Source organism: Rhinatrema bivittatum, chromosome 1 (genome assembly GCF_901001135.1).
Source record: "Rhinatrema bivittatum chromosome 1, aRhiBiv1.1, whole genome shotgun sequence".
NCBI lineage: Eukaryota > Metazoa > Chordata > Amphibia > Gymnophiona > Rhinatrematidae > Rhinatrema > Rhinatrema bivittatum.
In genome coordinates this window covers 505,100,631-505,124,877 of record NC_042615.1, presented here as the reverse complement: position 1 = coordinate 505,124,877, position 24,247 = coordinate 505,100,631, and the positions used below count along the sequence as shown (strand labels likewise).

Sequence of the window (24,247 nt, the reverse complement as noted above, 5' to 3'; positions counted from 1 at the left end):
CCAATGAGCACCTGCAACACAGCCTCATAAAAACAAAATGCAGGGCACAGGAGTAAGAAGCTGGCTAGCTTTGAATAAAGCTTGCTACCTCGAGGTGGGAGGCTACCAGTGAGTGAAAGAATGCCTCCATTGTTTCGCAAAACTGACAGGGAACTCAGAGAAACAGAATATGACGGCAGACCGCGAGGCCCATCTAGTCTCTGCCACAGTGCCAAAGACCTCATTTGATTTGAGATTTTCCCTTCACTTCTTCCTAACTAGGGATCCTCTGTGCTTAACCCACAGGTCTTCCTGAAATCCCTCACTGATTTTGCCTTCCCCTGGCAGGTCGTTCCATGGTTCCCCCACCACCCATCATGTGAAGAAATGTTTCCTAATGTTTCTTCCGAGTCTACCAACCCCCAACCCTTGGAGCCTCACAGAAAGAGCCCTTGTGTTCTAGAGCTTTCTTTCCAGCGCATCGTTTCAGTATTTAAAGGTATTCAAATGTCTATCTAAGACCTACTCTCTCCTCTCAGATTACATATTTAGGTCCTGGCATCTCGTTCTGTAGGGCTCTGGGTGCAGGCCCTGCATCATTTTGGTAGCCCTTCTCTGGGTTGCCTCTGCTCGCTCCATCACTGGACACAGTACTCCAGGTGAAGTCTCACCAATGACCTGTACACATGCATTAACACCTTTTTCATTCCCCTTCTGGTTATAGCTCCCCCTGCACACCCTCACATCCCTATGGCTTTAATGACTGCCTCATCACACGCTTTCAGTACCTTGGGATCATCAGACACCGTCTCCCCAAGGTCTCTGTCTCCTGTTTGGTGCACATCAATCAGTATCACATCCCCTCACATACAGTTCCCTTGCATTTTTGCTTCCCCGAAAGCAGAACTCTTCAATTCTTTGCTTCGAATCTTATCAGCCACACACTCAACCACTCCTCAAGCTTTCTTATTTTGTCCAGTGATGAATACCAATTTCTTTTTGCCACCGCTAGCCACTGTCTTTGCGATGCTGCTCCACCCTCAGATTTAAGCCTTAATCCCAATTTTACTGCCACCCAACTAATGACCCCCAATTCGCACCCACAGCCCTTTCGATTCCACCCCCTTCCCCATCCACATAGGCCTCCGATGTCCATTTTTCCTACCTCTGAAATCTGATCTGCTTCCATGCCTGGTATCCCCCATGAATATGAGGGCCTCATGCTCACAATTACTGCCCCCTTCATAGCCAGAGCTCCCACAATGTTCATGGGGTTACCAGGGAGGAAAAGGGATAGGATCTCAGAGGGCTGTGGGATGGGTGAGAGATGAGAGAATGGAGAAGGGCTGGATGGAAAGATTTCCACCCTAGGCACAGGGCTAGCGTACCTGTATGTAAATCAAGGTCTATTTCCACGTACTCCTTCAGTGGTGTCCATTCTTGTAGAATTTAATGTAATCTGCAAAAAAGACAAATGTTCCCTACTAATTTCTCTGCAATACTGCTTACAGAGATATTGAACAGAACCAGTCCCAGGAATCATCTGAAGCACTCCACTGATAAGCCCCCATCCTCAGAGTAAACCGCATTTACCACCACCCTCTGTCACTCTACCAGTTTCTAGTCTACTCAGCCATTTTGGGACCCACTGCCTCAGTGTATTTTTGAGTTTCCTACCTGGAACAGAATTAATTTATTTATTTGCTTATTTAAAAGTATCCATTACCTGCCCCCTCCTAACAGTTCGGGATGGGGTACAGTAAAACATACACAATAACTAAAACAAAATATATACAAACAAATAAAATATTGGTGTCTATAACAGCTGACAAATAGACATTCATACTAAATTACGAATTTCAGTTGCTGGAGGAGCCGTATTACAGAGGTATACAACTTCATAAGGATACACCAGAAAACTCTAGAGAGGTGAATTATCAGGAATTGCTAACTGAAAAAAATACGTCTTTAATAATTGTTTAGCAAAAGCTTTGCTAAAGTCCAAGTAAACCACATTCATAATAGGCCCCTGAGCTAATTCTCTGGTCAGTCAATCAAACAGATTAATCAGATTTATCCAACACTGTCCCTCTCCAGTAAAAATCATGCTGTCTTGGACCCCACAACCCACTGGCTTCAAGACACTCACAATCCTTTTCTTTAGGACTGACACCAGGTGTTGCATCAGCTACCCTACCGGTCTCAGACTTTGCCTAAACCAGAGGTTGGCATCATTTAGAAAGTTTGCTTACCATAAATGGGTTTCTCCACAGACAGCAGGATGAATTAGCCATGATGTGTGGGTGACATCATCAGTCAGCGCCAAACGGACCCTTCTCTCCTAGCTCATAGAGCTTTTGCTCTACTGAGCACGTAGGGGAATTCTCGTGTGGGTGCTGCCTCGTGAGCCCCTCATTTAATTGTAGAGCTTAGCTTTAGCTCAGTAGTTGACTCTCCAGGGAGGCAGGCAGGCATGAAACATGGCTAATTCATCCTGCTCTCTATGGAGAACCCAATTTACAGGAAGCAAGCGTGCTTTTTCCGTTGACAAGCAGGGCTGAATCAGAACATAAGAAAATGCCATACTGGGTCAGACCAAGGGTCCATGAAGCCCAGCATCCTGTTTCCAACAGTGGCCAATCCAGGCCATAAGAACCTGGCAAGTACCCAAAAACGTCTAATCCATGTTACCATTGCTAATGGCGGATAAATCCATGGGGATTCCCAAGTTGAGGGATGCAACAGAGCACTTACTGAAAAAGAACCCGGACCCCACCATGGAGCATGGACTATTGGACGAACATGCTGTGCAAAACCATTTGCCCCAAAGGGTAAATTATCTGTCAACTGATTAATTTATCTTTTAAAAGAGGGACTAATTCCTGACACACTAAAAAATGGCCCTACATTAAACCTGTGCCCAAGAAATCAAATTTACCCTGCGATACTCTTAGTAACCTCAGGCCCATTTCAAATCTTCCATTCATTTTTAAAGTTCTTGAGAAGACTGTCCTTAACCAATTACAAGGCTTCTTAAATGAATACTCTATTCTTGATTCTCAGCAATATGGTTTTAGAGCAGGCTACCATACTGAGATTCTCCTTTTATCCCTTTTTGATATTTTCTGATGGGTGTTTGATTCTGATACAGAATACTTCCTAGTGTTGATGGATTTATCCGCAGCCTTTGACACTATTGATCATGTGATCATGCTGTGGCGCCTTAGAGAAGCGAGAATCGGCAATTTAGTTTTGTAATGGTCTTCTTCTTTTCTTAAGGGACGTAACTTTAAAGTTACATTACCGGGAGCATTATCAACCCCTTTTGAGTTAAAAACTGGTGTGCCACAGGGCTCCGCTCTGTCAGTGGTATTATTAAACATCTATATTGCCCTGATTGGCTTTATTTTTTTGCAGAACTGGATATAGAATATAGAATTTTTGCTGATGACATCCAATTTTTTTTATTCCTATTAAAGGGTCTGCTCAGGATACCTTGCTGAAGGTTGTACATTGTCTCAAATGGCTTTGCCAATATCTAAATAATAATAATTTGGTTTTAAACTGGTCAAAAATGGAAATTTTTATCTAGCTAGATACCCTTCGAATGATACCCAAGGATCCTGGATGTGGAAGGAATACCAATTAATATTTCTGAAGTAAGAAATTTAGGTATAGATACAAGATTAACTCTTCGCCCACAAATTTAAAAAGTAGTCCAAAATTCATTCTTAAGTTACAATTGTTAAGAAGAATACAACCTTATCTTAACAGTCATTCATTCTCTTGTGATGTTAGCAATGGACTACTATAATTCGCTCTACTCAGGCCTACCGCAAAACACCATGAGAGCTCTGCAATATATTCAGAACTCAGTGATGAAAATAATTGAGCAAATTCCAACCTTCCACCACATCACACCCCCATCTGTCTAAACATCACTGGTTACTCATTTCCTCAAGAATAAAATTCAATAAACCCGGTGTGAACCTTGTGCTCAGCTTTTCAAATGCTTCTAAACATTCCTTCATTTAAGCAAATCTGCTTAGATGAGTCAAGAGAACGTCTATTTTACATATAGAGGCCAACCCTCTGGAACACTTCCAATACAAATAAAGAGCGAAATAGTGATAAAAACCTTAAGGAAAATGGTGAAGGCATTCCTATTTGAGCAGGTTTTCAGTTCATACATTTAAGTTAGCCCTCAGCAGGTCACAATTTTCTCAGCATCAATAAAGAGCCATTTGAACAGCATTACTATGTTTTATGCTTTTATTGTTTGTTATTTGATTGACTATTTTGATTTATGATGTTTTTAATTTATGAATGTATTTTATAAATTGCTTAGAAATGTTAAGCGATACATACATTTACAAACAAACAAATAAATAAACAATGATTATTTGATATATTTCTCTCTCTTTGAATACTGCTAGACCAATCCATTATGCTAGGGATTACTCCGCTCCTCAGTGGCCAGAGACAGAGGGCACACCATCTTGATGATAGTCATAGGGCTGGCCTAGTAGCCTCCTGTCAAAGCGATTGGACAAAAGACCTACTCTGTACCCTTCATAACTTGTATTGCTCTGCTAATTGTACCTCTCCAGGAATTGGTCATTTGAGGTCACAGAGAATAGAGGAAGCAACAGATAATGAGAGAGATAAAGCGAGACCACCTCTTTTCCTGTTTCCCCTGAGACCCCTGTCTTTCTGGGTGGGGCTTGGACTGGTCTAGCAGTACTCAAAGAAAAAGAATTATCAGGTAAGCATAATTTAGCCTTCCTCATAGTCTGCTAGATCAGACTCTTTTACTATGGAGATACAAGATCGAACCTTTAAACAAGACAGAAGAAAGACAGGGCTGCTTTGAGAACACCTGACCCAAAGGCCACTTCATCCTTCGCCTAGACATTTATCCTGTAGTGTTTGACCAAAAGTGCAGGGTTGACCAGTGGCAGCCCTGCAACTTTCTCCTGGGGAGTCCGATGACACTGGAGCCCTCATGGAGTGAACATGGAGTATTGCTGGTGCCTGCTTATCACTTATAATATATGCTGAGTGGATAGTCTCCTTAATCCACTTTGCTATTGTGGTCTTGGAGGCTATGTACTCTTTCTGGGGTCCTCCAAAGAGCACAAAGATTCTGTCAGATTTCTTAAACACATTAGTGATCTTTAGGTAACATAGTACCCGATGCATGTCAAGTAGATGAAGACTTATTTTTCCCCTTAAATTCCTCTCTCTCAAACACTGGCAGAATTACTGTCTGGTTCACATGGAAAGAGGTCACCATTTTTGGGAAAAACAAGGGTACCAGTTTAAAGATGACCGCCTGCACAGATATAAGTAGGGGTCTCTACAAGACAGAGCTTGCAACTCAGAGATGCATCTGGCAGAGCAAACTGCTACCAGGAAGGTGGTCTTTAATGATAGATCCTCAAAAGGCGGGCCCACTAAGGCCTTCAGAATCAAGTTGAAGTCTCAATGGGGGAAGATTGGCCTAAAGGTTGGCTGAATCCTCTTTGCCTTAAAAAGAAATGCACCATGTCTGAATAGATGGCCACCTGAGTGCCCTTGATACACCCTCTATAACACGAGATGGCTGCCACCTGCATCTTTCGCAATATGAGAGCTAGACCTCTGTCTAGGCCCAGCTGTAGACAGTCTAAGGTCTGAAGGATCTCTGCCTTCAACATGTCAATTTCCTTCTCCTGGCAATACATCTCAGTCTCCAGATCCTACTAAAAGGCCAACCAGGTACACTTCTTCTGGGTTTTCGGCATGGTGGCTACTACTGCCTACAAGAATCCTCTACTTTTTTGCCAACCCTCTCAAAAACCAGGCCATAAGACAGAATGGAGCTGTGTCTTTCAAAAGTACTGGGTCCTGCCAAAGCAGCCAAAGCTCTCTGGGAAACCGCAAGAGAGCTCCTGCTAGAAGTCTGATCAGATCCATATAACAAGGCCTCCTGGGTCAGCCTGGAGCTATTAGTATTACTATGGAGGGGTGCTTTTCCACCCACTTTATTACTATGCCTACTAGTGGCCAAGGTGGGAACATGTACAGCAACTTGTCTTTGGGCCAGGGAAGGACCAGGGTATCTATTCCTTGGGAGCCTATTTCCTTGCAGCAGCTGAAGAACCAAGTCGCCATGGAATTAGCTTGTTGTCACCATTAGGTCCAATCACCAAGTACCCCCCCCCCCCCAGCTCTGTGAAAACGCCTCCTGGCAAAGGTTCCATTGTGCTGGGTCCAGTCTGTTCCTGCTGAGAAAATCTGCTTGAACATTTACTCTCTCCGCAATGTGCACTGCTGACAGATGGGACAGGCTTCCCTCCACCCACCTGAGAATCCTGCTCACTTCCTCTGCCACCCTGAGGCTGCAGGTCCCCCCTTATTTGTTTACAGATGCCACCGCTGTGGCCCTGACTGACAATATTCTGCTTTTCCTTTTAGCTGCCAGTGGAAGGCCTGCAAGGCCAGGCCGATTGCTCTTAATTCCAGCCTATTAATTGCCCATAATGTCTCCTCCCTCAAACAGGTTCCCTCGGCCACGTGCCCATGACAGTGGGGCTCCCCGGGCGTCCGTGGTCACAGTGATCCAGTCTGGCAGGTCCAGCTCTACCCCTCTTGTAAACTTGTCTGAGACCATCCACCACCTCCCAGGAGAGCCATGACACTAGTAATTGCAGGAGGCTTTGGACCAGTCATCTAGCAGCTCCTATTGCAGTAGCCACAAATGCGCTCTTGCCCATGGCATCATATTTATAGATGCTGCCAGAAGCCCCAACAACTGTAAGTAATCCCATGCCTTCGGAAGGTCCACCAGCTTGGTTACTCTTTTGGTGGGCCTGAGGGGAGGAAGGAATACCGATACCCTTGCGCTGTGTTGAACAGCGCTCCCACAAACTCCAGGCTCTGAGAAGGTTCCAGATTGCTCTTTGTGTAGTTTACAGCCCAACCCAAATCATCCAGAAGCTGGATTACAGAGGCTGACACCTGTTGGTTTTCCCAAACAGACTGTGTTCTGATGAGCCAATTGTCCAGATAGGTCAGGGCTGCTGACACTACTACCTCAGCCTTAGTGAAGGTTCTTGGTGCAAGTCCAAAGGGGGAAGGCCTGGAACCGATTGTCCAAAATGCTAAAAACAAAGGAACTTTTGAAACCTGGGCCGAATGGGGATCTGGAGGTAGACCAGAGAGGCCAGAAATTGTCTCTTCCTTATGGCCACTATGACCGAATGTAGGGTCTCCAACCTGAAATGGGGTACTTTCAGGCATCTGTTGACCACTTTTAAATCCAACACAAGGTGAAAAGTACCATCCTTCTTTGGCACCACAAAATAAATCAAATATGCCCCCTGCCCCTTCTCCTGAGGCAGAACAGGGATAAATAGCTTCTAGGTCAGGGTTGCCAGGTAATCATGAAAGAACAAGCGCTATTTGCCAAAAAAACCAAACCCAAAACACCTGAGATTAAAACTACTTTTATTAGAAGGTATTTATACATAGTAAACACTTAAAAAAATACTTTTGTGAGTGTAATGGAGGAAATACAGGGGCTTGCAACAGTATTCAACCCCCTAAATGTCAGCAGATTTTTGTGGATTACATGACATTACACAGATTGTTCCAGACAGTATGTGCTAAAAGTAAAATTTCAAAGTCACAATTCATTATTCAGTAATGGCTTCTATCTAGCCACCCTCCCATGCAGGCCAGTTGTATGGTTGACTGGTGCACCATCACTCTAGTCTCAGCCACTGAACACCATTAGCTCCTTCAAAGTGAAAAATAAAAAAAACACTAGCCCCTCACATTCATTCCCCCTCCCCATCCCCTCCAAGCACATCCCTGGCCCCCTCACACTCATTCCCCCTCCCCATCAAACACATCCCTGGCCCCCTCACATTCATTCCCCCTCCCCACCCCCTCCAATAACATCATTCCCCCCTCCAGCACACTCATTCCTCCCCCTCCAGGTACTTCTTCTTTTTGACTGTTGCCAGCTTAATGCTTCACTCCCTTCAGCCGTGCTGCATACAAGCTTCCTTGGTCGCCCGATGCTGTTGCTTGCCATGCCTGTCTGCCCATGTGCTCCTCTGATGGTGGACAGGCCTCATCGGCAGCAGCAGCAGCCAATCACAGGGACTGCTGGGCCCAAGTTCCACCCACCAAGCCCCAAAAAACGCAATTGGCAGAAAAAAAAAAGGCCCAATAATAAGCAACCCGCGAATTGGAAAAAAAAAAAAAAAAAAAAGCAAATGGCTAGGTAAAAAAGCTCAAACTTGTGGGAAATAAGCGAGGTTGGCCACACTGTTCTAGGGCTTGCAACTTCTGAAAGGTTGCCTTGACTGCTTCCCTTTTTACTTGCGACTTACAGGGCAACACCATGAAAATGCTTGGTATCTGGGGGGTCACACACTGGCGCATAACCCTTTGATATTATTTCCAGGACCCACTGGTTCACTGAAATCTGGGTCCACTCCACATAAAACCTCGTTAGGCGGCCACCCATCGGAATCACTGGCAGAGGGGCCTTCTGGATCCCATTGCTGGGGTTGACTGCCCCTGCAGCTGCAGGAGGGAAGTCTCTTGCTTCCACAGTCGGGACACCTGCGGCCCCACAGCATTGCCTGCTTTCTGTCCCTTCTTCTCTTTCTTTTTTTTGGGGGGGGTTCTGCCTGCAGCTTCCCTCAGGAACTACATCGGGGGATGGAGGGGAGGATGTCCTGGTATAAACACTGCATGGAATATGAGCAGCCAGCTGAGCTACTTAAATGTCCGAGCATGGGTAACAGGGTATATACAGTACATTTTTCACTTTAAATTTTTCTTAAGCTGGAACGTTGAATGACATTGTGTAGTTTTCTAGCAGTACTGTTTTATGCATCAGCTTTGGTGTTACTATTGAGCCATTATGAATTTTTTTGTTGTGCAGACGTCTTAAAAAAATAAACTTTGGAATCACTTACCAGTAGATCATTTGGACATGCTGATGCGTGTTAAGAATTATCAGCTTGATGGATCTGGATAGAGTTTATAATAAATGGGCAAATGCCAAAGATAGCAGGGGGAAAACTGTAATGTAAGTTGTCTTAGCTTAACCTTTTCTTGCTTCATGAACATATATTAAGTAATTTCAGTTAAAACACAGATTCTTGTTTTACATTTTTAACTTGTGTTATTTCAGTCTGGTATTACCTACATAAACTAACATTATAGAATATATATATACCATTACTATATAATTATGCTCATAAAAAAAATATGAAAACAAGTTTAATTTTATTTGAAGTTGTATTTAAACAGATGATATGCTAAAATAACAAATGGAGAATTTTATGGAACATCTGATACAAGAACCAATAAGAGGGGAGCTATTTTAGATCTAATCCTTCAGTGCAAGATGTAATAATGTTAGGACCATTTGGCAATAATGATACAACAATCACATTTTACTTGATAACTTGAGGGAGGACATTAAAGAAATCTACTGCGATAACATTTAATTTTCAAAAGGGAAATTATGAGAAAAAAAAATGGCTAGAAAAAAACTAAAAAGGAGCAACTGCAAAGGTTAAGACCTTACATGAGGCATAGCCGCTGTTCAAGAATACCATCTTGAAAGCCCAGAACAGATATAATCCACATATTATACCACACGATTGCCAGCATGGTTTAAAGGTGAGAGAGGCTATTATAGCAAAAAGAACATCTTTCAAAAAATGGATAAAGGATCCAAAAGAAGAAAACAACAAATAGCACAAGCATTGGCAAATTAGTTGTAAAGCATTGATAAGGAAGGCTAAGACAGAAATTGAAAAGAAGCTTCCTGAAGAAGCAAAAATTCATAATAAAAACTTTTTCAGGTACATTTGACACAAAAAGCCTGAGAGAGAGTCATTTGGACCATCAGATGATTGAGGAGTAAAAGGTGCATTAACAGAGGACAAGGCCATAGCAGAAAGATTAAATGATTTCTTTGCTTCACTTTTTACTGAGGAGGATGAATAGCAAATACTCATACCGGCAGAAGTGATATTTAAAGGTGATGATTCAGAGGAAATGAAATAAATCTCAATGAACCTGGAAGATATAATAAGGCAAACTGAAGAACAGCAAATCACCTGGACTGGATGGTATACATCCTAGAGTACTGAAAGAATTGACAAATAAAACTGCAGACCTATTATTATCAATCTGTAATCTATCATTAAAATTAGCTACGGTATCTGAAGATTGGAGGGTGGCCAATGTAATGCCAGTTTTAAAAAAGGTTTCAGAGGTGATTGAAACTATTATAAAGAACAAAATTGCTGAACATATAATAGTCATAGTTTACTGGGACAAGCCCATCATGGGTTTAGCCAAGGAAAGTCTTGCCTCACTAATCCGCTACATTTTCTTTTTGAAGGTGTGAATAAAGGTGAGCCAGTTGATATAGTGTATCTGGACTTTCTGAAAGCATTTGATAAAGTCCCTCAAAAGAGACTCTAGAGGAAATTAAAAAGTCATGGGATAGGAGGCAATGTTATATTATGGATTGAGAACTGGTTAAAAAAGAGAAAAAACAGAGAGTAGGTCTAAATGGTCAATTATTTCATTGGAGAAAGGTGACTAGCGGAGTGAATAGTGGAGGGATCTGTACTGGGACTGCTGATGTTTAATATATTTATAAATGACCTAGAGATAGGAATAAATGAGTGAGATGGTAAAATCTGCTGATGATACAAAATTATTCAAAGTTATTAAATTGCAAGAGGACTGTGAGAAATTGCAAGAGGATCTTGCGAGACTGGAAGACGGGGCATCCAAACAGCAGATGGCATTTAAATATAGACAAGTGCAAAGTGATGCAGATAGGGAAGAGGAACCCAAACTATAACTACACAATGCGAGGTTAAGAACATAAGATATGCCATACTGAGTCAGACCAAGCATCCATCAAGGCCAGTATGCTGTCTCTAACAGTTACCAATCCAAGTCACAACTACCTGGCAAGTACCCAAACATTAAACAGATGCCATGCTACTAATGCTGGCAACAAGCAGTAGCTTTTCCCTATTGATTAATAGCAGTTTATGGACTTCTCTTCCAGGAACCTAACCAAACCTTTTTTAAACACAACTACACTAACTGCCTTAACCACATCCTCTGGCAATGAATTCAAGAGCTTAATTGTGTGCTGAGTGAAAAAGATTTATCTGATTTGTTTTAAATGTACCACTTGCTATCTTCATGGAGTACCCCCTAGTCCTTATATTATCTGAAAGAGTAAATAACCGTTTCACATTTAACCATTGAGGTCCTTTCATGATTTTGTAGACCTCTGTCATATCCGCTGCTCAGCCATCTCTTCTCCAAGCTGAACAACACTAACCTCTTTAGCTTTTCTTCATAGGGGAGCAGTTGAATGACCTTTATTATGTTGGTTGCCCTTCTATGTATTTTCTCCAGGGCAACTATATCTTTTTTGAGATGCGGTGACCGGAATTTCATACAGATGCATTATGACATCCTCCATTTTATTTGCCATTCCCTTCCTAATAATTCCTAACATTATTTGCTTTTTTTCACTGCCACAGCACACTGAGCCGACAATTTCAATATAATATTAACTATGATGCCCAGATCTTTTTCCTGAGTGGTAACTCCTCAAATGGATCCTAACATTGTGTAGCTACAGCATGGGTTATTTTTCCCTATATGCATCACCTTGCACTTGTCCACAATAATTTCATCTGCCATATAATCACCCAATCTTCCAGTCTCTCAGGGTCCTCCTACAATTTATAACAATCCACTTCTGTTTTAACTACTCTGAATAATTTTGCATCATCTGCAAATGTGATCACCTCACTCATTGTACCTCTTTCTAAATCATTTATAAATATATTAAAAAGCACTGGTCCAAGTACAGATCCCTGAGGCACTCCATAGTTTACCTTTTTCCACTGTGAAAACAGACCATTTAATCCTATTCTGTTTCCTTTTTGTTTTTTAACCAGTTTGCAATCCACAAAAGGACATCACCTCCTATCCCATGACTTTTTAGTTTTCTTAGACACCTCATATGAGGGACTTTGTCAAACGCTTTCTGAAAATCCAAATACACTACATATACTGGGTCACCTTTATTCACATGCTTATTCATCCCTTTGAAAAATTTAGCAGATTTGTGAGGCAAGACTTCCCTTGAGAGAGGAAATGGCCGACATAAGCCGGAGAGTCAATGAGTGCGACACCTGACTAGATGCTCAAGCAAATAAAATAAGTAGGCTGCAAAATGCATGTGATAAGCTATAACTTTTCGATACCGACTTACAAACAAAACTGAAGGACCTAGAATAATCAAAATCGCAGTTGCAATCTACGATTCCGGGGAGGCCCAGAAACAGAAGAATTTGAGGATTGCCATGCAGTGGCAAAAAAGCTCGGTTTATTCTTCCTGGAGCAGGACAATTCTAATGGAACTACAAGTGACCTACCAACCATTGAACTCGAGCAGGCATACAGATCGTTGGGGGCGAGGGTCGGTAATAAGCCCTGTGATATCATCGCATGTTTAATCTGCTTCCCGATTAAGGAGAAAGTGCTCATGATTGCTAGGTGCCAACAATCTTGGATTTGGAAATCCCACTCTATATCTGTGTTTGCGACTTATCACCAATTACCATCAAGAAATGCCTGTAATTTCAAGAGTTTACATCTACCCTATGCATGGAGGGCTTCAAATACCGCTGGCTGTTTCCTTTTGGGATAGCCATCACGATCCGAGGAGGGCACCACATCCAAAGCCAGCACGATCAGCGAGGCGGTGGCCATTTTGAAGACAGCAGGGGTCGCGGTCAAGATGCCGACTTCTTCTGCTGTTCAGTCTACTTCAATGCGTGACGAAACTCCATGCTGGCAAAGAATGGGGAAAGGTGGAAGAAGGCTGCAATAACACTCTGACGACATCATCCTGGTTAAAGACTCTGGTCTTGGCTGAACTTTGTCTATTCAATATATAAACTTATGACATACTCAGTGCATGATGGCTCATATTAGGATTTTATCCATGAATGTAAAGGAGCTGAATTCTCATTGCAAGGGTCAGTTACTGAGATCTGAGATTCTAGATTCAGGGGCTTCTGTGCTTGTGCAGGAAACTCACCTGAAACAATGCTATGAGCATGTTATGGCATGGTCCATGTTTTCTTCCTGTTTTTTTGCACCAGCACCCAAGGAGGCAAAATACCCAGGGGTAGGGATCCTATTCCTGAAGTCCTTTGATTGTTCCATTACCCGCTCAGTGGTTGACCCAAAAGGAAGATTTTTAATGGTGAAATTTGTGTTGGGGAGAGAAGTTTATATTTTAGTGAATGTTTATGCCCCCAATTTAGAGCAGGGTCTCTTTTTTGACAGTTTATCTCAGCTAATTGAAAAGGAAGGGGAGGGATATATCATAATTGCGGGAGATTTCAATTTGACTCTTTCCCCCCAGTTAGACAACTCAGGAGGTGGAGGCTTAGGAGCTAGTTCACATCACAAACGCCTGAAATCTCTTTTGAAATGATGGGATCTCCTAACACTAGGAACTATTCAGGGATAGATCTTTTCTTAGTAGATACAACCATGGCTGGTAAGATTACAGCTGTGGAGATTGTTTCAAATCACTTGGACAGACCATGCTCCCATATGGTTGGCTTTCTCGAGTGGGGAGTCAACACAGGGAACCTCTTCTGGAAGCTTAATGATACACTTTTATCAGATGATGGCTTTTGTGCTCAGTTGGCTGAGACCATCTCCAAATACCTAGATAGAAATGAGGGAGCTGGGTAAACCCCGCCTTATTGTGGACTGTCTTAAAGCAGTAATGCGGGAACAATTGATCTCAAGGGCGTCTTTTGTGAAAAAAGATAAAATACATAAAAAGCTGATGCTACAAGCAGAAATAGGAAAATTGGAGTCCCAGCATAAAAAAAACAAACACTTTCAAAATCAGTATTTTTTCAACTACAAAAGGCAAGGGCTTCCTTGCAGTCATTGGAGATGGACAGAATTGCACTACAGCTCAGTTTGGTAAAGCAAGAACATTTTGAATGGGGTAATAGGTCTGGCCAATTGCTAGCTCATCAATCGAAAAAGCGTATCTCAGAAAATCAGATCATGAGGATAAAGGATAAAGATGGTTCCCTTCTGACATCCCCTATCGATATCAGGTTGAGGTTCCAGCTGTTCAATGGAGACTTGTACAGTGCAGATTCCTCCATTTCCACTGATCAAATTACAACCTATCTCATATTGATCTTCCGAGCCTCACTGAGGAATAGAGGAGACGTTTCGATCAGGAAATCTCAATCTTTGAAATACAACAAGTAATCAAAGATCTTAAGGCTAATAAGACTCCAGGCCTAAATGGCTTCACACCCCAATTTTATAAGAAATTCTCCACCTCTACAATCAACCCATTAAGGGCAATGTTTAATTCGTTAAGGGAAGGCAATTCATTACTTCAGGGCACAAATACAGCGGGAATTTCCATCTTGGGCAAACTTGGGAGATACTTTTCATTATGCGGGTTATATTGCCCTATTTCCTTAATAAATGTAGATCTCAAAATCTTGGCAAAAATTTTGGTTATCCAATTGAACAGAGTAATGGCTTGATTATAGTTCATCCAGATCAAGCAGGATTCATCCCAGGTAGGATGGCCGCCGACAACGTGCGTAAAATCACTGATCTTATCTGGTGGGTGAAGAAAGAAAGAATTCCAGCGGTACTCATCTGCAGATGCTGAGAATGTTTTCGATTTAGTGCACTGGCCCTTCTTGTTTAATATCTTAGAGAAGATGAATTTCAGCCCTCTGTTTCTCAATTGGTTAAAGCAGCTACACAATGTTCCAATGGCAAGGGTAAAGGTTAACTGCTTTTATTTGGACCCTTTCGAGATCCAACGAGGAACTCGGCAGGACTGCCCTTTATCCCCATTGCTCTTTACCTTATTTTTAGAACCCTTCACTACGTGGATGTGTAACTCTCCTATGGTACAGGGGGTGGCAGTGGGAGGGGTTGATAACAAAATGTCCCTTTTTGCGGATGACATTCTGTTTATGTTGACCTCCCCAGAGGAGTCGCTGGCAAGAGTGGTGAATATTTTGCAAGAGTTCAGCAAAGTATTAGGATTCAAATTAAATCTAGAGAAATCTGAGCTGTTTAATTATTTCCACCCCTGCTGATGTTCTCTCTTGGTTGAAGCAAGCTTTTCCTTTCAAGTGGGCAACTTGCCTGCCTATTTATCTACCCTCAGCTATGTTAAAGCAGTGGCAACAGAGATTTTTTGCATTTATCTGGAAGCGCAGATCCCCTAGAATCGCTAGGAATATTATGTACAGGCCCAAATTGAAGGGGGGTTTAGGGGTACCTCGCCTTGACTGGTACTGAGCAGCAGCACAACTCAGAGCAATATTTGATTGGAAAAAAAAGGGGAACCTAAGCCTTGAGTGATATTGGAACAAGCCCTAGTTGGTAAAATACCTTTATAGGTGATGCCTTTAGCAGCCACGGGAGAATTGGCTACCCACCTGATGTTTGCCCCCTGCTACGACTACTTCTTTGAGATTGTGGCAGCATTGGCGAACAAGATTAGTGGGTTCTCAGAGATATTTTTTTAGTTCCACCATTCAGCACAACCTATCCTTTCCAGCGGGGCGGGATGCTAGCTCATTCTTCTCATGGGCAGGGAAAGGGCTCTCCTGAATATGTCAGCTCTGGGAATCAGGCACCTTTTTAGCCTTTGCCATCCTTAAGGACAGGTTCCAACTATCCCCATCTGATGTGTTCCTTTATCTCCAAATTCGCCACTTCATGACAACAGAGGGAATGGGAAAAAACTTATCCCTGGGCAGAACACGATTTGAACACATAAGAACATAAGAAAATGCCATACTGGGTCAGACCAAGGGTCCATCAAGCCCAGCATCCTGTTTCCAACAGTGGCCAATCCAGGCCATAAGAACACTGGTGCGATCAAGCTGAAAGAATGAAGAGCCTGATCTCTTGTCTATATACATATCTTAATGCTGACCCGGTGGACAAGTCGGCACTTGTCAAAGCATGGGAGCAGGATCTGAATCGTTCTCTGTCAGAGGACCAATGTGACAGTATTTTTTATAATACTAAGAAGAGTTCCTTCTCGGTTGCACTATCTGAGAATAGTAACAAGGTTTTATTACGATGGCATCTCACATTTGTAAGGATTCATAAGGCCTATGCTCAGAGGGATGATTTATGTTGGAAAGGGTGTGGTAAGAGAGGTACCTTTTTCCATATGTGGTGGGAGTGCCCTAAAATCTCTCAGTTTTGGGGGGGGATGATATCTACAGTCATTTATGAAATACTGTCAGAATGTGTATTACTCAATTTACCTACTGAGCTCCATGCTGATAAAAGTAGATTAGTCCACCTCATATTTATAACAGCTCGCTGTGAGTTAGCGGCCCATTGGAAATCCAATGCTATCCCTTCAAAAGAGTCAGTCCTTTTGCGAATGGAGAATATTTGCTCCCTTTATCTGCTATCTGTGCTAAAGAATCACAACATGGTTAGATTCCAGAGGATATGGGGCACCTTTATATCTTGATCGAAACGTCAGAAGGAGCCTGGTTGAATCCCACGCTATGTTTGATTTTTTATAGTCTGAGACACTTTGCTGGAAACACCCAATCTGCTCACAGCAGTATGACCTTTGAGGGAAACTCATTGTGTGTGGCCTGATGGCATTTGGTATTGCTATGTAATGTTATTTAGATCACCTTACCTTTTGGGGTGGGTGGGGGGAGGGAGAAATGTAGTATGATCACGTTTTGATGAATAAGCTTCAGGGTTGCACTATACTGAGTTCAAAAGAGATACTGAAGCCATGTGGGGTTAAGTAATGTTTATTATATTATTCTTACTTTATTATATTATGCTTTATTTTCATTTTGCAATAAAAATATAATTTACAAAAAAGAAATGGTACAGAGAAAAGTGTCCAAAATGATAAAGGGGATGGAACGATTCTCCTATGAGGAAAGGCTAAAGAGGTTAGAGCTCTTCAGCTTGGAGGAGAGATGACTAAGGGGAGATATGATAGAGGTCTATAAAATAATGAGTGGATTAGAACAGGTCAACATAAATCAGTTATTTACACTTTCAAAAAGTACGATGACTAGGGGACATGCAATGAAGTAGTTACTAGGCAATATATTAAAGACAAATAAGAGAAAATAGTTTTTAATCAATGCACAGTTAAAACTCTGGAATTTGTTGATGGGGGATGTGGTAAAAGCTGTTAGTGTAGCTGGGTTTAAAACAGTTTGGACAAGTTCCTGGAAGAAAAGTCCATAACTCATTATTAAGGTGGATTTAGGGAAATCTACTGCTTATCCTAGGAATAAGCAACATGGAATCTACTGAATTTAGAAATCCTGCCAGGTACTCGTGACCTGGATTAGCCACTATTGGAAACAGGATGCTGGGCTTGATGTACCTTTCGTCTGACCCAGCATGGCAAAAATGTATGCTCTTATGTTTTTATGTTCTAAAACGATTACTTAAATAATGCTTTTAAAATCCTGATATTATTTGCATTATACTTGTTCAATCACACAAATTTGATCTCAGCTTATAAATAGTTCCACAAAAGAAAGTTTATGTACATACAGCCTGTCAAAAATTAGAAGGAACATTGGTCTCCTCCCAGGAAAATAACCTCGGAGTCCTTTTGGATAATAACTTGTAATCTTCAGCTCAATGTGTGGTGGCTGTCAAAATGACAAATAGAATATTAGGAATATCATAACGTCTTTGTATGGTGCAACCACACCTTGAGTATTGTGTATAGTTCTGGGCACCCTATCTCAAAAAAAGATATAGCAGTCATAGAAAAGGTACAGAGAAGAGCGACAAAAATAACGGGGATGGAAAAGCTCCCTTATGGAGAAAGGCTAATTAGGGCACTAAAAGAGACTACTAGGAGCAGTCTAGATTTAGGTTTACAAAATCATGCATGGGGTAGAACAAGTAAATAGGGAATAGTTATTTACTCTAGGACTAGGGGACACTCCATTAAACTTGCAACCAGAAGATTTAAAACAAAATCATAAGAAGTATTTTTTCATTCAGCAGTGTAAATCTATAAAATCTGTTACCAGAGGACATAGTCAAGGCAACTGCATACTGGCATTCAAAAAAGGGTTGGACAAGTTCCTGAAAAGTGCATAAACAGTTATTAGCCAGGTAGACTTGAGAAAGCTAGCACTTATCCCTGGGAGTGAGATACAAGAAAGAGATTGATTATTCTGGATCTGCTGGGTACCTGCGTTCTGTACTGATCACAGATAGAGACAGGATGCTAGGCTCAATGGAACTTGGTCTGACCCAGCATGGCACTTATATTATTTATTTATTTAGTAACTTTTATATACCGACGAACGTTGGGAACATCTCGTCGGTTTACATATAACAGAACTGAGCAACAGGCTTTACAATTTTTGCGTAATTAGATAATTAAATAAGGAACATTCAGAGCATACAAATAACAGATTAGATTATATAAGTAAAATTATAAAAGTGTGATACATGAAAGAGGTTATCTAAACGGGGGGGGGGGGGGGGGGGGGGGGGGAGATTCTGATATATAGGGGTGGGGAGGGGGAGATTCTGATATATAGGAGGGTATCCACAATTAAAGGAGGTATATATACACGTGATTGGGAACAAATTTTTTATATATATAAGTTTTTTATATACAATATGTAGTCCTGATAAATTCACTTTATGGGGGGTGAGGGGGAAGAGGTAGTTTAGAGTAGAGGGAGGGGGTGAAAAGGAGGTGGAAAATAGGTGGGGGGAGGGGGAGAGGTTAGGAGTTGTAGGGGGTGGGGTTAGAGTGGTTGTGTGAATATAAGGGGTAGAAGTAATTGAGGAGCTAGGATTGGAGACCCAGGTCTGCGGGGGGGGGGGGGGGGGGGGGTGAGAGTGTATGTGTGTATATTAGGTATAAGAGTGTTTGAAGAACCAGGTCTTCAGGTTTTGCCTGAATATTTTTGGGCAAGTTTCTTGGCGGAGGGAGGTAGGTAGCTTGTTCCAAAGAAGCGGGCCTGCTAGGGATAGGGCTCTTTCGTTTGTGGTGTGGAGTTTAGTAAGCTTAGGTGAGGGGGTGTGTAATGTAGCTAGATATTGTTTTCTGGTGGGTCTATTGCTGTTGTGAAATGAGAAGTGTTCTTTGTACCAGTGCATGTTCTGGTTGTGAAGAGATTTGTGTATTAGGGTGAGGGCTTTGAAGGCAATTCTAGATGCTACGGGTAACCAATGTAAATGTTTGAGAACCGGAGTTATGTGATCATTTTTGTGGGTGTTGGTGAGTATTCGGGCGGCTGCATTCTGGAGGAGTTGTAAAGGCTGTATGGTGTTTTTAGGCAAGCCTAATAACAGGGAGTTGCAGTAATCTATTTTCGTTAATATGAGGGCTTGTAATATGGTGCGGAAGTCATTGAGATGTAGGAGAGGTTTAAGTCTTTTTTATTATTATCAGTTGTGCCAATACCACATTCAGATCCCATGGTACTGATGGTTCGGTGACTGAAGATCTCAAATACCATAAGCCTTTCATGAACTTTGACACTAAATGATGTATGGCTATCAGTTTGCCATCCACTTGAACATGGTAAGCTGCAATGGCATCAAGATGCACTTTGACTGACTAAGTACTGAGACCCTGGGAAAAGCGGCAAAACAAGTACTGAAGCAACTCCTTTGGATTGCAATAAATGGATCCAGGGAGCTTGCTTGACACCAAGATGAAAATATTTTTTCATTTAAAAACTGTAAGCTTTTCTTGTTGAAAGCTTCCTGATGGAGATTATGATATCCTCCTCTTCCTTGGATACTGGAGAGTAGATTAGTGAGCACTTAACATCCATGCTGTCAAATAGAGGGAGGAAAGGTTCAGACAACAGACAACCCTCATCCTGAGTTAACAATGTCAGATCATATCCTAGAAGGATTAGAGCGCTTACCAACAACCAGACAAGGTACGAGAACCACACTTGTCCGTGCCACACTGGTGCAATGAGGATCAAGCGTGTTCAATCCTTGAGTGCTTTTAGCACTGTTCTGGTCACCAATTGAAGAGGTGGAAAGTGCACAGTAGATCTGCATCCCAACTGAACAGAAAAATGTCAGAAGCAAATCTGGATTTTCTTTGAAGAATACAGAAGAATCTTTCCACTTTGTGTTGTCCTCTGATGTGAAAAGATCAATCGATGGAAGACTTCAGAGATCGAACAACCTGTTTGCCACTGTTTGATCTAACGACCATTGGACGGACAAAATGCTCTGCTGAGACAATCCGCCAATGTGTTGGACATTTTGAGAAGTTGTTCGCTTGTAGAAATGCTTTGTGACTTTAAACCCACTTCTTAATTCTAAGGGATTCCTAGCAGAGAGTCCAGGACCCTCTGCCCCCTTGTTTGTTCATGTAGAACATTGCAACTGTTATGCTCGGCAGTCTGCGCTCCCATCCTGCAGACCACTGTTCTTAACCTCCAGCCCTTTGGCCTCAACAAATGCAGGCCCCCGAATGACTGCATGGCAGACCATTACATCAAGAAGGCACGATGCGCTGAATTAGAGAGACACGCTGGTGCTGGCAGGGGCTGTCCTTAGGCATGCGTGCGCCAGACCTGTAGCTATATGAAGGGCCCGCGGTGCCTCTGGATGATGTCACAGCCCCTCCACTATAAGGCATGCTCACCCTGCACTTCCTGCCTTGGCAGTAGGTTGTCTTTTCCAGAGGTGTGCATTGCCTCAGTGTTCCTTTGTTCCTGATTGTGTTCCTGATTTCCTTCGTTCCTGTTTGTGTTCCTGGTCCTTGTCCCTGCTTTCTGTGTGGCCATCTGGTTCATGTTCTTCAGTCCTTCTCTTCCTGGTCAGCCTCCAGTCCCTTGCATTCTTCTTAGTTGGGCTTCGCCTCCATCTCCAGTCTTCAGTATCTTCTCTCCTGCTTGTGCTGCCCTTGCCTCCCATCTGCTTCTCCTTCCCTCCATGTCCCTCGGATGGATCTTTGGCTTAAACTTTGCTGGGCACTGACTCCAACTGACCTCTGCCTGCCACTGACCACCAAGTCCGCCTGTATCTCAGCTATGCTAGACCCTGGCCTGCAACTGTACTTACTCCGATCTCCACCTCCGCAGAGTCCTGCACCTATGCCCAGTTGGCCCTGGCACCTGAGGGCTCAACCTAAGGGGAATGTGGGCTGGGATTGGTGAAACTCCAGTTGGGCCTCTGCTTCCATCAACTCCACCAGTTGATGGTAGATACCTGCAGAACTCCTCCCTGCAAGTTGTGCCAACTCCACTTCGGTCCAAGGGTCCACGACTGCAACAGCTACTTGATTGTTGGTTTCAATTAGTATTCTCTTTCTCTGAAGGTGAGGCAAAAAAGCGTTCCGTGCATGTCCGATAGATGTTGTGTTGATAACCAGATTCCTTGGTTCGAAATGGACCCAAATGGGAGCCCTATCCTCTGGTGGACACATCCATTGCCAGTGTTACTTAATGAGAAATAAGTTATATCTAGGAGCTAGCCACCACTGGAGCGATCCCATCAGCTCTGCTGTGATCTTCACTGGGAAAGACAAGGGCTGAAGCAATTAATCTCATTGGAGCATGGAGGTCCCACTAGAGAATCCGGATGTTGAGACAGGTCATAGGGACCATATGTATCACTGCCACTATATGATCCAGGATATTCAACACTTCTCTGGCCCAGACAAACTCACTGTAGCAGGTACTAGATCAAGCAAAGGCAAAGCACTCATTCTGATGGAAGGAATGCTATCTCCTCCAGAGCCTATCCTTGCCCCTATGAACTTGATTCTGTGGTGGGCACAAGGCTTGATTTAGTGAAGTTGACAATGAACCCCTGTGACTGAAGAAACTGAATCATCTTTTGCACAGAGTCCAGTACCCTTATCTAGAAACAGGGCCAGTGCTAGCTTTTTTTGTTGCTCTGTGCAAACAATGACTGTGCTGCCCCCCCACCCCCATTCATTCTCTGTCCTGGGTCCACCCAAAAAAAAAAAGAGTCCAGCTCCCTTCACTGTACAAACTTTAAAAAGTGACACCCCGCCCCCCCCCCGGTATTAGGTGCCCTAGGCAAAACTTATAGCTTTACACAAGGCCCCCTGCTCCATTACACACACACACACACACACACACAGTTAAAAGTTATGCATTTATATTTTACATGAAAAATATCAAAGCACAGGATTCTGAGGTAAATATATCACTTACATTATATTTACATGCAGTGCTGTGATGCCAGCCAGAAATCCCCACACAAAAGACACTTGGAACCCATAAGGTATTAGGCCTATTGAGATGTGTGTTGGTTATGGGCTTGACCCTCTGAAAGCCCGAATACACTATTACACTTCCTCTTAGGAAAATGCCTCACCTCAGTTATTTATGCAGAACATAAACAGACCCTCACCAAATACAGAATAGATCAAACACGCAGACAAAAACTGAACTGGAAACTGGCAGAAGCCGGAATCTTTGCAGTGCAACAATGAAAAAACAGAGCCATCACTATTCCTTAAACATAAAAAAATAAAATAAATACATAATCATAATACTAAAGACATACCAATAATAATATTTTTTTAAAAAGCTGATGAATAAAAGATCAAATAATTAAAAACTCATATACAAGTTTTTTTTTTAATGTCCCAAACAAACACCCAAAAAATAAAACTAAAACGGATTTTAAAAATTCACACTCTCCATACCTGGGAACTTTTGATTTCAAGTCTCCCTGAGATTGTCATGGGTTAGTGGGAGTGGGATGCACAAACTTTCTCCTCTCTTTCTTACAAACACACACAAGCTCCCTCTCAGACAAACCTGCAGGCGTCTCCAACTCTTTTTTGGTTGGGATCTACCAACAGCCCCAGGCCCTCATCTTCATTTCAGCTGCTGGCAGGTTGGAATCCATCTGCAGCCCCCATTATCTCTCACTCACACACACACACACTCATTTACGCCCACACACACATCTACTCAAATCCCAGGCAGGCTTCCATACTCACACATACACACACCCTGCCCATCCCAGGAAGGGTCTCATGTATGCAAATGTACACACATACAACCATACCCATCACAGGCAGCCTCCCATTCACTCACACACACACCCATATCACAGGCAGCCTCCCACTCACACACATACACCCTCATATCACAGACAGCCTCCCACTCACACACACACACCCCCATATCACAGGTAGCCTCTCACTCACACACACACACCCCCATATCACAGGCAGCCTCCCACTCACACACATACACCCCCATATCACAGGCAGCCTCCCACTCACACACACACCCCCATATCACAGGCAGCCTCCCCACTCACACACACACCCCCATATCACAGGCAGCCTCCCACTCACACACACACCCCCATATCACAGGCAGCCTCCCACTCACACACACACACACACACCCATATCACAGGCAGCCTCCCACTCACACACACACACCCCCATATCACAGGCAGCCTCCCACTCACACACATACACCCCATATCACAGGCAGCCTCCCATTCACTCATACACACACCCATATCACAGGCAGCCTCCCACTCACACACACACACCCCATATCAAAGGCAGCCTCCCACTCACACACATACACCCCATATCACAGGCAGCCTCCCATTCACTCACACACACCCCCATATCACAGGCAGCCTCCCACTCACACACACACACCCCCATATCACAGGCAGCCTCCCACTCACACACACACACCCCATATCACAGGCAGCCTCCCACTCACACACATACACCCCATATCACAGGCAGCCTCCCATTCACTCACACACACACCCATATCACAGGCAGCCTCCCACTCACACACATACACCCCCATATCACAGGCAGCCTCCCACTCACACACATACACCCCATATCACAGGCAGCCTCCCACTCCCACTCACACACATACACCCCCATCACAGGCAGCTTCCCATTCATACACATACACCCCCATCACAGGCAGCTTCCCATTCATACACATACACCCCCATCACAGGCAGCTTCCCATTCATACACACACACATACAAACCAGGCAGTCAGGGTCCACGGGTTAATCCTCTTGCGCTGCTGCTGTCAGCCTGTGTCACTTTCTTTGTGGGGAGCAGCCGTTGTGCGGCTCCTCTTTATGAGCT

General features: G+C 43.1%; 1 protein-coding gene across 5 annotated transcripts in view; it reads right to left on the bottom strand.

The window, feature by feature from the left end:
• The window catches only part of CCDC120 (coiled-coil domain containing 120), a 117,441-nt gene that overhangs the window by 37,914 nt on the left and 55,280 nt on the right, over positions 1-24,247 (bottom strand). The window contains exon 3 of one of the 5 annotated variants that reach the window (XM_029610530.1): positions 1,368-1,438. The exons of the other annotated variants lie outside the window; for them this stretch is intronic. The gene's annotated coding sequence lies outside the window, so the exon portion shown is untranslated. The remainder of the gene's footprint in view (positions 1-1,367; positions 1,439-24,247) is intronic. 5 annotated transcript variants of the gene reach the window in all.